Raw genomic sequence first — 13,382 nt, 5'->3', positions numbered from 1 at the left:
CACAAAAATTCCCCAATAAAGTGAAACATGGATAGAAGTGATGCGGTAACCTATAATGTAGCAAGGATATACCACAATCTGTACTATTATTCAACTGGTCCAGCCATATAAGAAATAAGACATAAGAAATAAGACACATGACTGTGACAAAGTAATACTTTATAATCTAATTTGCTGAAAAAAAAATCAATACCCAAAAAACACTGAACGCTATGATGTCATCACGCAAGTGTGTGATGACGTAAACAAAAAGTGGCCATTTTGGGTCAGCAAGAGCAACCTGCGAGTGCAATACACACGGGAGAGGCGAACAAGCACTACAGGGCAGGTAAGCAGATCTAGAATAGTCCTAGAATGTCATAGCATACTAGTGTAGCTTTTTGACTATATGTCTTTAGACATTAAAAAACGGCTGCATATATGCCGCACTTAACTGCATCTTAACTCAATTATATTGAATGTTTGTGAGAATGATCTTTGCCCATTTAGCCATGACGAAGTACATTGTAAAGCAGAGCGATGCATTGATGCCCGGAGTGGCAAGTCATTAAGATACCTGGCATTTAAAACCAGTGGCCATATAGGGTTATGAATAAAACAGCAGCAACATTTCTTTAAAAGGATTAGATGACTAATTGAATGGACAAAAGCCTTGCGGACCTGGTATCTAAAAAACAACATACTTATCTCCTCCAATAGGATCCTGCCGACAATATATGTGAAAGTAGTAACATTGGAGTATCACATGCTATTGCATGTTGAACAATATTATAAGAGGGTACTAGTACCTACCACCACATACAGGTGTTCCTTACTTACATATGATGAGTTTCTTTTTTAATACCAATTACTTGGCATTGTAAAGCCAAGGGGACTGTAGCAACCAATTGGGGTTATGTTTATTGATTTTTTTTTTTTAGGGGGACTAATCAAAGTGAGAAGCAATACCATCACATGATAATAATGAAAGCGGAAGGATAACATCCAGGTGATTATCACTTTGAGAATAATGACAGTAAAGTGAAATAATGGTAATCAAATAAACCAATATATTTTTTATCCGAATTAATAGATGTGAATGAAAAAGAATGGAAAACTTCTGAATGGACAGCTCCTAAAGAAGGGAACAATTATTTCCCCAAACGCGTAGAGCAGAACAACATATATGACGAAGTTATTGTGTTGATATGCATGAAAAGTGATGATGATTGGGTTTATTGAAATTCAAAAAATACACAGTGTGAAAGTTGTTACTAGTTGAGAGATTAACATATGAAATAAGTTTTTGTTTTGGAAATTGGAAAAGTAAAATGTGAGACCATTCAACTTATGTATAAAAATATTTTTCTTAAGAAAAATCAATTCTCAGTTTCTTACTTTATATAGAGTAAAAGGAACAAAGAAAATTAAACAAAAATATTGATTGGGATGCCAAAATAAATAAGTGTGCAGGGGACAGGAGTGTTACACAAGGTTGTGGACACCTGCTGTTCTTTTTGAAATATACAACCTTGTGTCAGGGTTGCTGTTCTCCCCTGCATCCTATTACATTTGATAAATCTAAAAGGTCTTGTACTAAATAGAAAAAGAACAGGTTGTGCAATTAGACAGAGGTGTGGCAATTAATCTTCAGTGCCAGACCATATCGATAAAGCATTTCCATTTAATCAGGCTTTGCAATTTCTTACAAATCCCACTAGACTTGCAGGGCGAGTTCCTTAGTTTCATACTCTACCTAAGCGAATACACTTGCCCCAAGGTGACTGGTGACAAAATACGCATCAGGGCTTTTTGTAAAATGGTGCATGTCGCACTTCATATTTGGTACAATGCTGTCAAGCATGCACACTGTAACTTGTATTTGCCATTTACTGCAAACAAAGTGTTTGCAGTAAATGAAAAATTTGTTTCAACATCCCCATACTCGCCAACAAGGTAGAGTATCATGCAAATGGTACTCACCCTTCATAAAAAACACTAGTCACTGATAGTGGGCTAGTAGATTTTGCGAGCCCTGCATTTAATAATTTGTGTTGTATCAACATAGCAATATACATTTCTTCCCCAAAAAAATCTTTAAAAAAATAAGGTGTGTGTGTTGTACTTAAATCTGGAATTTCCAATATAGAGGTATATGTGAAAATTAGGTTTGCTTGTTATTGCTGGAAAGCTTGCCTGGGCCATTGGATAGTTGGGGAATACTATACATGGATCCCTCTCAGCATTACTTCGTTTTATTTGAAAAACACTGCCAAATAACGACTAGGAGCTGAGTCTACGAATGGCTGGGTGGCGTTTGTTTTTTTGTGTATTAATTTGACATACAGGTTGAGTGTCAGAACTTACCCTATGCAGCAGAAAGTGATCAATGTTGAAAATATGTTATGAAGTTAAAACTTAAGCCGAATATTAGAGCGCAACCAGGATCACAACGGGTACCTTAATAGAACATGTGTAAGAATCCCTGAATGACCACCCGGTGTCCAGTCAACTGGTCGACTGCAATTTGGTCGACTGCAATTTGGTCGACACCATTTGGTCGAATGCCAAATGGTCGAATTTTTTTTTTTTTATATATATATATATATGTGTTTTGTGGGTTTTCGTGTGGGGAAAAAAAATAAAAAAGAAAAAAAAGGGGGTTGGGGGGGGACCCCCCCCAAAAAAAAAAAAAAATGGGTAAAAAAAAAAAAAAAAAAAAATTCGACCATTTGGCATTCGACCAAATGGTGTCGACCAAATTGTCTGTCGACCAAATGTTTTCGACCATTTGACTGGTAATCTGACCACCCACCAGTACTTATGGACTGGATGGAATACCCCCACTGGATCTAGTCTAGAGGCTTCAGAGGAGCAACATTCAGCCATTCCTGTTGACTGGAGAATGTCTTGTTACAGGTCATTTGCACTCGGTTCCATTGGTATGGCTGGGACAGTCCTCGACTTCAGGCTTGCACCAATCCAAGATCTCTCAGGACTGTGGTCTGACATGGTACACGAAAAAAAATGTTTTGCATTTCATAGATAAGTTGGCTGGCATGGGTTTTAACACTAGTGTGCGTGGCTTTCACGGCATCAATTAAAAAGGTAATGTATGATTAATTCCATTACAAAGCAGGACTATGCCTTGACCTTGAGTGTAGCAGAAGAAGGTGTTGACCAGCAAATAATGTGTGCAAACAGGCCAAAAATATTACCGCTCCTACCCCCCCCCGCCCAATCATCATTGACGAGTTACATCATCCCTGTTATTTGTGCCGGGTTGAAATGGGGTTGGTTGGTGGTGGTATGGGGTGAGAGGACGCATTAACAGGGAAACAAAAGTGAACCACTTATGGCTATTTCGCATTCAAGCAGACACTGCAGGACGAGAGTTCACTGAATTTAGCGTGCATGGAAGAGGAGCAAAATTTCTTTTAGTAATATGTTTCCACTGGTAGTTCTAGGAACATTATTCAATGATGTAGCTACATACAACTACACTACTAGTGGCAAGGTGCGTGGTTGCACATTGCCTCCCACAGTTGGCGTCTATAGCTCTTACTAGTTCTGGATGCATGCACTGCCAAATAGTTGAATAGCTGCGTGGCTTAATTAAGTACTTCAGCTATGGCGGACCATAGGGAGGCCCCACATCCAGCTGAATACACTGCAGGCCAAGCAGTCACGGGCACCAAAGCATTTCAATGCATTACCGCTATTACACAACACGTGGAATTTAACACATAAAATCATACTTGTTATGATGTGATTTATAACATGAAGATATTTAAGGGTATGGAAGGCATTATGGTTACGGAAGGCCTTCAAAAGGCACAACATGAATAAGCCATTAGCAGCACAGAAGGCAGTTTAGGAGACTGAGGTAGAGGCATTAAGGTGTTGATTAAAAAGCTGGCGAGAGGATGGGGAGGAAGGGGGAAGAGCAGAAAGTAATTATTTGAGTTCAGGTGAAGTGATGAATGGAAGGAGATGGGGCAGAGGGTAAAGAGCGGTGAAAAAAAAAAAAGAAAAAAGAAAAAAAAAAAAGGTACTCAGCTGGATGTAGAAGGGGTGAGAAGAGGGTGCGATGGCATAAAAGGAGGCATTGGAGGCACGAGACACAGAAGGCATAAACCTCTGTTTCACTGTTCTAATTCCGTGCGACTGCGTGCTGTTGCACCCCATGCTGCACCGTCTCGGCCAGGAGACCTCTAGCGGCTATTGCCACAGTCTGCTGTGCCACTGCTCTCCCATGGGGTGACCAGGGACTGGGAGCTCTGTGCGGAAGACACATGAAAATTTACTAGAATTCTCGTAAGTCGATTTCAGCTGTTTTCGTTCAGCACACTTCATGCCGCACCCTATCCCCCTCGGAACAATGTTTGAGTGGAACACCTGTTAATAGGAATTGGCTATCAGTTCATTGGGTCACAATAGATAACCTGGGGTGCATCTCAACTTCGGTCTGCATGGTCAGTGCCAGAGAACAGTGACATCTGTTGCTCCTACTCTTGGATGCTTTGTTTCCATTAATCCTACCCCTCACTTCCGCTTTACTCGCCACGTATTTAAGCGAGTCACCAGATTGTGAGCTAAGAATCTTTTTGAAACGATGTGGGTGCCTGTGAAGCTGTGCTCATTTTTCCTCCAGGGGCGCTTGTTTTGGACAACCTGTGAAATAATTCCTGAGCTCCCAGACTATATACTTCAGTCTTTGTTAAGTGAGATTTCACCCCCTAACCCCACCCACCCTGCAACACGTGATGCAATGCCAGCATCATGTTGTGCAAGGGCCTTACCTCATTTTAATTTTAAGTTCTCCACTTCGAATGGAAAAGTAAGGTACTTCGCACTTTCAAGCTAAATGGCAGAGAACGACAGCTCAGGGAGCGTGTGAATGTTCTTGAATATCAGTTGGGCCAGAGGATGAATTGGCGGGTGTGCTCCTCAAATCCATTTACGGTTAACTGGAATCTGTAACTATGTACAATAAAGAAGTATTTTTACATGCCTGGAACAGCATCATCGTTACCTGCAGCATCACCTTTGGACATTAAACAACCTTGATATGAAGACAGTCCCCCCCCAAACTGAAAGTGATCACAGGCCTCGGTCAGCAACACTCAACCCATTAGGTCATCTATCTTAGAACAAATGACTTTTGGGATTTTATATTGCCCAACAACAAAAGAAGGCAGTCATGGGAGAATCCATTCAAAGTGATGGATGGTCTTGTAAGCGGGAGAAGTGTCTTGAGCATACATAAGCCAATTCAGAGTGTGGGAGCCCCTTTACTGAGAACGAACATGGGTCAAATACCCTGTTCTATGGAATTTCCTACTCCCATGATGGCCTACAACCACGTTTTAGATCACTGCACCCTTCACAGTGAAGAATTAACCATTTGCATATCAGTCTGGTCCCACCCACAAGGGCAGTCCAGCATCGAAATTTTACTTTTTGATTGCACAAATTCAGGCTTTTAATCCACTTCCTAAAATGTCATTAGTTCGAAGTAAATTTAATCTAATCCACATCAAGGAGTCCTCAGCGGTAATTTAATTAGATGGTACCACAGGTCTTCTCCCCCAGCACCAAAGACACTAAATATCTTTTGACGTATCAAAGACTGTCTTGTAGTATACCAGTCAATGTCCCATAAAGCCTTTCTTGCGGATTAACAATTCTCTAGTCATATTTACGTCACTCAATCTCACAGGTATTTGCCTACACCACAACATTTTGACGGAATAGTTGCCTCAAAGAGGGGAATAGCAAATGAGGTGGGACAGTCCAGAACCCTGCGAAATAAGGAATGTTTCAGCCAGTTAATTTTAGCCCCAAAAGAGGTTGCCCAAGTTCATATCGTATTACAGAACAAGACAGCTCCTTAGCAAGTGATAGAAAGGTCTACCAAAGCAAGGCTTCAAGCCTCTGCCAAATAAGACATTTTAGGAGGAGTGAACGCCGCGCCATATAGTCGAGAGAACCACTTTTGTTTAAAAAACTTTCAGGACATGCAAAACTGAGAAAACCATATTTCAGGATGTTTTCACATCTGGGCTTCCAAAAACCAGTGCTCTAATACGTAGACTATTTAATATACACATTGTATTTGTCCCCCCCCCCCCCTTCCCCCGGATATGCAAACTCATTAACAATGTCTAGACTGGATGATCCAAGTTCCACAAAACAAAATGAATGTTTTTTTCCCTGAAATTCAAGATCCTTAAAATGTTTGGAAGTATTAATCTCTAGATCTTTTAATTTCATGCAAGCCTCTAAGAGCATTCAGGGACCGGTGCAGCGCAACAGGGGTTTTTAACCAAGAGGACCAAGTCATCCACATAAATGATCAACTTGCTAATAGAACCAAATTTCAGGGTATAAGAGTTAACCTTAAATAGGCATGCACATCTGATATTTACAAATTAAATAAAGCTGGAGCCAAAACGCACAGATGTGAGCGGCCCTCGTAAGTCCTCACTTTAGACTGCATTAGGCCCGAGGCACCCAGCCCAATTTGTAAGAAAGAATTAGAGTGCAGACTGATAAGTAATTATAATACAGAAACGGGTATACTGCATGAAGGCAACTTCTGCACAGTTTTAATCTATTAACACTATGGGAGGCTATATGAGTAAAACAGACAAGGTTAAGTATGTTGATTGGCAAAGACTTATTAAAAACAAAAATAGGGGGCAGGGAGGTTGGAGGAAATCGGAACTAACCCTACCTCTAAGAGGGGATTCCCTGCCTCAACAAAACTAACTAATGAAACCGTCGGAATGTCCAAAGTAAAGTTTGTCGTCCTGTGTCGAAATCCTAACCTATCACTCACAAGCTAATTGTCTCTTGGCCGCCAGCCTGCTGCCCAGCTTTGTAGAACAAGACAAAAGTTCCAAAAAGGTGTAGAAAAGCAAGCAAAAGTTCCACACGACTCAAGGGGTTGATTAACTTTTCCCAGTCTATTTCCAATTTTATCCAAAATTGTCTCTGTACTTTCAATTGTCAAGATAGGTCTTTATCTTTGCTCGTTATACCAGACTCCCAGGCCCCTCAATGAAGGATAGCCTGGACACCTTTTACAAGCAGTCTTGTGGGTCCCAGACCCAGTTTCGAGGGACTGAGATGAAGACTGGCCATGTTTTCTCCCCCAAGCTTTGCCGAGGGTCCCTGGCCCCGAGTGCCCACTCCTTGGTCCAATCTCCTACAAAGTAGGGCACCCCATGAGCTCGTTCTCACCATCTTCTCTCTCGGACTTCTCTTCCGCCCAAAGCCTTGGTTTACTCTCCTGCAGAGGTCTCTTATGCACGCAAGCTTCGCATTTCTCTTTACTACTGTTCAGGACATACCTCCCAGACCCCCCCCCCTTCACTTGGTTAATGTCCAGTTCACTTTATTCGATTTCTCTTTTAGCCAGAGCCTTGGTTTACTCCCTTGCCAAGGACTGCGAGTCTCACTTGCATACGCAAAGTTGGCATTATTACTGCTTGGATACGCTCTCCCCGATATGGGTCCCAGACCCCCCCCCCCCCCTTCACTTGGTTACTCTGCCCCGGTGAATATTCCTTCAGTACTTTGCTTCGGGTCTCATGCCCCTTCTGGGTCTCCCTAACCCTAGGATTAGCCACCCTAGTACCTGCAGGTTCTTGGCCGCCCACATCCGGTTGTTTGCAGGTCTCCCAGGAGCTTCTGCAGCTCATCTGGTTCACCAGAGCCTTCCCGGTCTTCTGTGAGTATCCTCTGCAGTGGTTTCTTTGAAATCCAGTGGCGAGAAACGTTTGGCTCCTCCGGTCTGCTTCCTGCATTCAGGGCCTTCCGCAAGTGCTTCTCTCTCCCTCAGACACCGTCTTGCTTTTCTGCTCTGCACGTACCTGGCCAATCTCGCAGCCTGTCGAGCCGAAAACAAAGATCCCATCATTCTCTTGCCTCTCTGCCTTTGAATGGCAGCTGATCAATTGAATAATTTAAAAGGCTAGAGCGTGTGCGTCTGTTCTGGTCAGTGATTTTCATTAGTCATGGCCTCTTCCTCGTCCCAGTAGTTCCTACTTGGAAATGTGGAATTGGAGAGGTTTTAAGGGAAGGTGGGAGGGTCAAAGGGACACTGCGTTCTCTCGAAATGGTCACTACTCTCAATGGCGTCCTCCCTCCCTATGAGATTCTCCCACCAAGTACCAACCCCCAGGGGGACTAGTGGCTAGCGGCCTCACCTCCCTGGCCTCATGGAAAGTGGCTTCCCAATCTATAGCAGTGACAGACACCTCCATTTCATAAAAACTACCAAAAGGTCATCGTTATATCGACAAACGCTATAAAGAGTTGTTACTAGTCCTGGTTTGTTACCAACACCCCTTCTGAATCGTGATTGATACACATCGAGCCTCTTTGTAGCTGTGGCCCATATGCTCTAAAAGAATATTTTTTACCACCCAAGTAACGTGCCTGTTCAGGGTTGTAGACAATCATCTTTTTTTTTTTTAAACTGGTACTATAAATAAAAAGGAAGAATGCCAGGACTATGGAATTTCTTTAAAATGTAAGAATCTTATTGAATACGTTTTTGATCACAAGAATGGGATTTCCTTTCAAAATAACATTTGAAATACCACCCATGCCTGCTGCTGTATAAAGGTTAGCCTTATTAATTTTCTCAATGACTTGCTTGGTTTAAAAAGTGACCTGACAACTTGTAACTTTTCCTGAAAGCAAAAGGAGTTATGAAAGTAATTTGGTTTGTAACTAGGGGTCCAAGTGGGTTCAAGAATGAAGATTGCCAAAGCGCAGGAATTCAAGACACGGAGGCAAGCATTATGCTTATTCTTCTTTATTACTGCCTCACCACAGCACTTCAATCAAGTTCATTTTCGTTTTTGTTTTCTACAACAGATAAAGAAAACCCAAAAAAACTTCATCCAACATGGATCCTTTAAAACCAGACCAAGTCGTGCCCCTACTACGTTTCCCATGAGGCCTCAGGTATCCTGTAGTCCCAGCCTCAGTCTGAAACACCAATAGGACTCCCTTTCTCAGTATAAGTCCTCCATTGACTAGGTGCTTTCCTCTTTTGTTGATCTGGCTGAACTCGCATTAAAAGTCTATCTTCTATTAACTGGTGCCTTTACTTCCGTCTTTATAAGTAGCGAAGGGCTGCACTCCCTCGGATACAACATTGCGTCACTCTCTTGAGTTTTTCTGCTCTTCCCATTAAGTAAAAACAAAATCGATATGTTAGGGTGGGGAATTCGCTGACTACTCAACAGAAATACCACATCAATTTCACAGTTGCAAAATGTTCATATAGCGACATTCCCTCAGGGAGGTATAATGCTCGCCTCCGTGTCTTTAATAGAATCAAGACTTCCTGCGCTATTTCATTCTATGACAAGACCGTAGGCAAGCATTATGCTTGTTCAAAGCTTTGAATCACTGCTGAGGCAATATTCGCTACTGGCTGCTTAAAATAGAAAGTTCTAAAAAACGAGTCACTAGACCAGTCTGCTGCTTTCAAGATCTCCTGCAGCGTAACTCTGGCTCCAAAAGCCCCCGAAGCCATGGATCCCCTAGTGGAATGAGCTCTGAAAACAGAAATATCTATGCCCGCCCGTTCATAACTTCTTTCACTCATCTCGCAATGGTAGCTGGGGCTACGGTTTAGTAAGGCTTTCTTTGCGCAATGAGCCGCTGTTGCCGCTTCATAACACCTAATGCACTGCGCTACGCAGAGCTTGCTGTTGTCTGGGGAATAGGGGTAATAATCACTTTAGAATTTGTCTTGGTACGCTGCGCCAGGTTAAACGCTATGCCCTCTGGATAAAAGATTTTCCCATCAATCTCTAAGGCCTTAACGTCTGATACTCTCCTGCATGAAACTAAACTGAGTAATGTGGCTATCTTTCCTGACAGTTGCCTGTTAGATAAGAGGTAATTTCTTTGCCATTGTTCGAATAATTGTAAAACCTTGTTGACTACCTAAAGCATTGAATATCTAGGCAATGGAGGTCTAGTAAGCTTCACTCCCTTCAGGAGTCTAGTTACTGCTGGATGTTCTCCCACCGGAGTTCCATCTATGTGCTCGTGCCCTGCGGAAATGGCCGACCTATAAACCCCTACTGTCCTGAACGCCTTCCCACTAGTCGTTAATGATGCTAGGAAGTTTAGAATATGTTCTATAGGAGCTGAAACGGGAGAAACCCTCCTCCCCCTTACACCATCTGACCCAGGCCTGCCAAGCGGAATCATAGCTCCAGATTGTGGATGGCGCCCATGATACCTTAATAAGCTCCGTAGCTTGCTCTGAAAGACCTGGCAGGCACCATCATCGCCTGAAATTCTGCACGCTATGAGGTGGAGCGTCTTGTTCTGAATCAGTGGATGTGGATTGCCTGTCGGATCGAGCAGGAGATCCGCTCTGTGGGCAATCCTCTGTGGGAAATCCATAGAAAGTTCCATCAGAACTGGAAACCACGCTTGCGACTTCCACTCTGGTGTCCCTATCACTAGCTCTGCTCCTTCTCGGCGAGTCTTTGCTAGGGCCCTCGCCAGCATCGCAAAGGGTGGAAAGGCATAGTGAATGGGTCCTTTCCAGTCGTGCATGAACGCATCTGTCCCTGTCGCTTCCGGATCCAGCCTCCAGCTGAAATACTTTGGCAGGTGTGCATTCAGTCTTGATGCAAACAGATCTATATCGAAGGGACCCCATTTCTGTTGCAAACTCTCGAAGACGGATTCGTGCAGCCTCCAGTCGCTGGAGTCTGTTAGGTATCGGAGTTCCAGTCCGCCACTGTGTTCTTTGCTCCCGGTAGATACTCTGCTTTCACCGCTATCTCCTTTTCCACGCATGCATGCCAAAAATCCTTGGCTAATCGGCTAGCATCTTGGATCTCGTGCCCCCTAGCTTGTTGATGTATCTCACTGCTGAGATATTGTCCATACGCGGAAGGATGCAGCATTTCGCTTGTTCCTTGGTAAATGCCCTGACTGCGAAAGATCCTGCCAACAGCTCTAGGGAGTTCATGGGCATTTTTAACTCTTCTCGTGACCATTTTCCGCCGGTCTCTATGAGACCGCATCTCACTCCCCAGCCTGACCCTGCTGGCGTCTGATTCTATGACTATCTCTGGTATGTCCCCGAATATGGCTCTGCCATTCCAGGCCTCCATGTTGCTGAGCCACCATTGAATCTCTGACCTGCTGTCCTCGTCTAAAGGAACTAGGTTATGATACCTCCATCCTTTCTGAAGGAATCTTAACTTGAGCTTCTGAAGAGCTCAGTAGTGTAAGGGCCCCGGGAATATCGCTTGGATCAAGGCTGCTAGAAGACCTACAATCTGGGCTAGATTGTGAAGCGATATAACCGGTTTCTTCAGAGCTGTTCTCAGATCTCGCTCTGATCTTGGAGCTGGGAAGTTCCAAGGAAGCCTTCCTTGTGTCTATCACAAAACCTAGGAATTCTATTCTCTTGCATGGCACCAAGTCTGATTTTTCGATATTGATGAGAAACCCCAGCTCTGCAATCAGTGTACTCGCCCATCGGACTTGACTTGCTTGTCTCTCCTTGTCCTCTGACATTTTATGTTGTCTAAGTATACGATCATTCGTATGCCCTCGTCCCTGAGAGCGGCTGCGAGGGGCGTCATTAGCTTCGTGAACGCCCACGGGGCTGATGCTAGGCCAAACGGCAGGGTTTTGAACTACCATATTTGACTCCTCCAGATAAACTGGAGGAATCGTCAGTCCTGGTGAGCTACGGGAACTGTCAGATAGGCATCCTTCAGATCTAACCGAGCTAACCAGTCCCCCTTCCTGAGAAGGTCCATCAGCAGATGACGCCTTCCATCTTGAAATGCCTGTACACGAGCCAGCTGTTCAGCTCCTTCAGATTTATGACAGGCCGAACTTTGCCTTTCCTGTGCACTAAAACCAGGTTGATCAAGAAACCCGTTGAATGAGAATGCGCTCTCTCCATGGCTTGCTTCTGCACTAATGCTTGCAATTCCTTGTCTAGTAAGATCGCTTCTGCCTCTGTACAATGCAAGCACGGAGGGGGGTGGGGAGGAGATTTCTCTGCTTGGGGCAACGTATAAAATCTAGTCTGTAACCCTGCGCTGACTGTAGTACCGAGGCGTCAGCCGACAGCTTTCGCCAATTGTGCATGAAAAGCGCGGTTCTGCCCCCCCCACGGGTGGATATATCGCCTTGCGTTTTCTCACCTGCGTTGTTAGCCTCTTCCCCTCCTCCCTCTGAAGCTTCTGTCTCTATTTGGAAAGAAGGTGTCTTGCTGCCGCGACTACCAGTACTGGGCCCTCAGCCCCTGTGGCCTTCGGTTGGAGTTAAATCGGCCGGTCGAGTGGCCTCTGTATCGACCGGCCCCGGCAAAAACTCACCCGGGGAAAACTTTCCCGATGGAAGCCTGTGCTTTCTCAATGGCTGTATAAGTTCCTACGAACCTGCTCATCTCTTTCACGAATGTGTCTCCAAAGAGTAGACCTTGAGTGCTCTCTCCCGCTTCATATGAGGCAAAATCACTTAGCTGGTTATCTATCTTTAGCAACATAGATTGTCTTCTCTCTTCAGATATTGCTGAGTTTGCATTCCCTAGAAGACATACGGCTAACGGCACCCATCCTGCTAGGATGAAAGGATCTACTGGTTCCCCAGTATCCTTGGCCCTTTCCGCGAAGTCCATAATCTTCGCAATGGGCCCTGCGAGGTCCAGCATTTTATCTTGGCAGGACCGCCAAGTGCGCTCCATACCTTTCCTCAGATCTTTATTTGCTTTGGTAACGAATGTAAGCATTTTCGGGTCCAACTCTGGAGTCGGAGACTTTCCCGTTGAGCTCTGGTCTGGGGCACTCTGATCTGAGCCGGAACCTCTTTTCCTTCTCTAGGGGTTTCCTTATTTTCTCAGCCATATAAATAGCCACCCTTGGTGAAGGGGTCCATTCTGTGGACCAATGGCGTCTGATCGAGTCCGGCTCGAACAGATCCGATATGTCCTCGTCTGGGGTCCCCTCTGCAGCGCTGGCTTTAATCCTTTCTGCTTTGGGCTGTTCAAGAGTTTTCCCTTTGCCCAAAATGCTCTCATCGTCTTCCTTCTCTTGACCGTACTCTGACCATGAGTTTTCGTTCCCCACATTATGTGCCCCTGGGGTCGGGGGTACGAGGCAGGGCACCGCGGATTTTGCTAAAAAGGCTTCTTTCAACCTGTGGAAAGCATCAGCTGCCTCCTGGGGCTTTTCTCCTAGTCCCCCGATAGAGCCCGGGAGGGTAGAAGAGTACTTCCTCTTCTGGGCCACTTTACACACCCTATTAGTGTTCTCCAGAGGTCTTGCGGAGGTCCCTTCACCTGGATATTCCTGACTGCCAGCTTTAGTGCCCAGTAAACCCTCCAGGACTTG

The 13,382-nt window shown here is 44.4% G+C and overlaps 1 protein-coding gene across 1 annotated transcript in view; it reads right to left on the bottom strand.

Moving 5' to 3' along the window:
* The window catches only part of KLHL11 (kelch like family member 11), a 72,923-nt gene that overhangs the window by 23,051 nt on the left and 36,490 nt on the right, over positions 1-13,382 (bottom strand). The gene's annotated exons all lie outside the window — the stretch shown is intronic.

The sequence above is a fragment of the Ambystoma mexicanum genome, chromosome 13, assembly GCF_040938575.1.
Source record: "Ambystoma mexicanum isolate Mex_15411 chromosome 13, UKY_AmexF1_1, whole genome shotgun sequence".
Taxonomy (NCBI): domain Eukaryota; kingdom Metazoa; phylum Chordata; class Amphibia; order Caudata; family Ambystomatidae; genus Ambystoma; species Ambystoma mexicanum.
Note: the sequence above shows the minus strand (reverse complement) of the source record. Positions and strands in the feature narration are given on the sequence as shown.